General features: G+C 38.1%; 1 pseudogene; it reads right to left on the reverse strand.

Annotated features, from left to right (window-relative positions):
- Positions 1-592: 592 nt before the first annotated feature.
- LOC103774634 lies at positions 593-678 on the reverse strand (annotated as a pseudogene).
- Positions 679-4,164: the final 3,486 nt, after the last annotated feature.

Raw genomic sequence — 4,164 nt, forward strand, 5'->3', positions numbered from 1 at the left:
TATATATTATATATAATATATAAGCTACATATAACCTTATCACAAACTAAGTGATATAGACAGCCTTCTACTTGTGACAGTCACAGAGCCCTTCGAATGATGAAGTCATAATAAGGTATGCACATATCTCCCCAAAAACGTAAAGTTCTTCTTTAAAATGTATCAGTATTTGATTTTTCCACATTTCAAGGTATTTCAGATTTTAAGCTCCAACACAGTTAAAGCGTTGAAGAGGACACAGAATAAGGATAAAAAAAGATAACTGGAAAGTACACATTACTTTGTAAGATACTCTGTTTAGCAGTCTGATTTACTCCAGCTGATTAAGGAAACTGATTTAAAAGAAATTAAGTACTGTTACAATGTTGGCCATAGCAAAATTTTCCTTTCTGTTAAAGCAAACTCCTGATACAAATACAAGATGGGTTCTAAAACTTTTTTTATTTTAACAAGAATTTATGAAATTCAGGTGATTTCTGAATGGTTTGTTCACCTGTTGCAGCATATTGTTTTGTTTGTTTGTTTGGGTTTGTTTTTTTTTTTTTACATTTTGAAAAAACATTCTATTGGTGTTTTTAATGTAGAGGCTTACAGGTACATGGACTTTTTGAAACATTTCAGCTCCTTTTCTTGCATCCAATAAAGCCACGTCTTGTGGAGTAGAGACGATCACAGCTCCTGGAAAAGAAAGCATGAAATACCATTAAAATGTTTATTATTAATTATACCATTGAATATGTTGATTATTTAGTACATGTTACTAAATTCAAAGTAGTCATATATTTATACATGGAGGGGTTTTTGAGGAAGAAATTTATGGTTAGTTTGGGTTTTTTTACATTATGACAAAATTCCATCAGCTATGTTACAAAGCAAGAGAAATAATTTACATATTTTCATCACATGCAGAAGCCAACTCTGTATTCTAAATGAGAAAATGGATTTAGCTGTTATACAACCACGGATAGAAGAAAACAGTCCACAGGCTGCTAGGCTGCACAGATGGCACTCTGAGAATATCTATGTAGTAACTGCCCCATGCCATAATTACGTTTGAAAGCTTTTAGTTCAACAATAGACCTTCTCCTAAAATCAAGAGACAACTGCCTGTAATCAGACTGTTGCTTTCTGAACCTGCTACACCTTCTGATACAAGTGCTGACAGGCACAATCTCTAAACCTGGCACACCAGATGCTGCACCGGTGCGACTGTATGAATGACACCACAAAATAAGAGGCCAACCCATGCACGCTTGCACCAGTTTCAAGAAAATAATATGCTCATTGTTCAGACATGGCTCCAAGTTACCTAATAATCAGTACTCCTAAGAGTTATTAAGTATATAAAACAGCTAGAGATCTTTGTTAAATGTTAGAATCTCAAGGAACCCTACAGGTTACTATCTGCTAATACTTCTTGATTAATACAGCCTGCAAAACCAATGTAGACGTGATCCTATTCCACATCGCTTCACAAAAATGATCTTTTTGCACATGCTTGTGGGTTTCAGCTCTTATTTCTTTGAAACTTCCATAAAGAATATGCTTGTGTCTACCCCAATTTCAGAGAAATGCAATGTAAAACAGGACATTACTGGTCTGATCATTAGTGGACTGATTAACTCTGGTTTCACAGTGACCATCCAGTCTCAAAAGTATCTGATAAAAACATTTCTGCAGAGCCACATAAAGCTAACCCTGCACAAGAAATTTATGCCAAATGTCACACCAATAGCAATTACAACAGACAATTTTAGATGCATGGAACAGAGCTTCTTGCTGTGCCTGCAGTTTTCAGCCCCTGGCATACACAGTGAAGGAAGAGGTGGGTTGCTTTCCAGAGGCTCGGGCCAGAGCACTGGCAGCCTCTGTGCCCCAAGAGCACTGACAGCTCGGGCAGGGAGCACTGCTCCTCACCATGTCCATCGGCTGCTGGGTGGCATCTTGCCTGCCTGACAGCCAGCCGTTTCCAAACGCCACCTGACAGCACGTTTCAATGTCTTCAACCAGCGTTCTTAACCTCTATTTTGTGAAAGAAAAATACAGTCTGGAACCTTTCTCCTGGAAAGCTGCCAATCTCTGCCTTACATAACATTAGACACAAGTCCAGAAACTGAAGGGCATACTTCATGTACTAAGCAAACAATTTCCCTACTGTTTGCCAAAACTCTGGCATCCAAATCATTTGCTGTTTCTCCCAAGTCAATCCATATCCAGTGGCATTGTGGAGAATAATGTGGAAAGCTTTCAGCTACATCCAAGTCACCTCAGCTCCTTGTTTCACTGAGCCCAGGGTTACACCTTAGAGCTGACCCTGAAACACAAAAGGAATGCAGCTTTCCCTAAAGCCACAATCCAGAAGGAAGTAATTTGGACTCCATGTCCTCAAGTTTTCTGTGTATCTGTTAAAAATCTTTCAATACTTGGGCAAAATGCTTATTACTGCTATCTTTCAAATAAATTGGGAAATTTGTGTCTTATGTTTATGCACTCATGTTAGCTGTTTCACACTTCCATTCACACTCTTCACTGAAGATGCTGGCTCAGATTCCCAGATCCCTACATTTTCATCTGGGGAGATTCCCCAGATCTTCAGGTGGAAGCTAATGTGTAGTCAACAAAACTGAAGTTTATGCTTTCTGGTCCATTATTAATTTTTTTTAAGAACCCAATAATTGGCATTGCATGAATGACACAGACTATGCACAATGAAAACAGTCACTAGAACCAGAAGGAGCTTATCTGAGAGATATTTTTGACTAACCAATTCTCATCCAAAGAGAAAAAGATAAAATGTCAACAAGACCACATAGCGCATTGCAGAATTTAGGTTGCCACAAACACCAACTTCCTGTACAAAAAACTCTGGCTTCTGAAATACCCAAGCTAAAAGGGTGCTCACGGACAACTCGCACGGCTTCTTCCAAAGAATGAAAGCCAGCATGCTCAGGAAGCTGCTGCTGAGGGTGCAAGAGATGTGTCACACCTATTTTCCTTCTCACTCTCTGACCATACAAAATTTATTCACAGCCAGCTTGTGCTGACTTATACCAACACTCTTGAAAATAAGTACCTTCCCTCTTTCTTTGGTGCATCTGCCAGTCCAGCAAACCCAACCTGAAGTTCAAGAATTCAAATTATTAGCAGCATTATTTCCTTTATTAGCAACCAAATACAGTAAATAAGACTTTTTACAGTCCTCCTCTCCTTGAAGAAGTTTGCATATGTTTAATTCAGGAAGTGATTCAAGTGGCGAGCGAAAAGACACAGCCCACACTTGCTTGGTTATCTTGGCTCTACACGGTTAACATGAACATCAAACAGTAAAGAGTTATTTTGATCGATAAAGTAATGAAATATGACTGAATTGATGCACACAGCATGTCTCTTGAAGCAACACATGCAATGCTTACAAAAGCCTTTCTGAATGAGGCAAACTAAGGCTGACAAACTAAACAGAGAAGTTGTGGGAACTATAATGCTACCACATTGCGCATTGAAAGCCACTAAAAATTCATTGTTTGCAGTTGTGTTCTGAAGAATAATTTTGGTGCCTTGAGCATACTAAGGATATTTAAGTTCAGCACATTTAGATTTAACTGAGTTATCTATTTATTCATTAATTTCATTTGGTTTTGTAACTTCACCATATTTTAGTTGACAAAAAGCTGATGCATGCTGCATTAGTAAAAACTATGCTAACTTTATTTTTAATACTTAGCGTGCATAACACATAGAGACAGAACTAACAGTGGCCTGTAACACCAAGTTTGTCTTTCTTATTTAACCCCAGGTCCTTAAACCTCAGTAAAGGAAAGATGTACCTAAACAGCATGTTGGTATTCATCACTGACACAGCCTATAATTTCTTTGTATAGATAATATCTCCTATATTCACTGCATAACTAAGGTTTGCATTAGATGCTCTGGATTGCAAGGCCTAAGCTGGAATCTGTCTATGCCTTAACTATAGTCAATTTGTGCCCAAACAAAAAAAAGGCCCATCTAAAATGCAGCCGATAAGCAGCAGTTTAGAAGATCTACCCTAAGGTGAAAAGGATCCCTTTAACATATTGTTTTTTCCCTCCAGTGTCTTCATAGACAGACTTCAGAACTAGGCTAAGAGTACTTCATCCAGATGTAAAGAGAATGCAGTTAATGACA

The sequence above is a fragment of the Merops nubicus genome, unplaced genomic scaffold, assembly GCF_000691845.1.
Source record: "Merops nubicus isolate BGI_N331 unplaced genomic scaffold, ASM69184v1 Scaffold52356, whole genome shotgun sequence".
Lineage (NCBI taxonomy): Eukaryota > Metazoa > Chordata > Aves > Coraciiformes > Meropidae > Merops > Merops nubicus.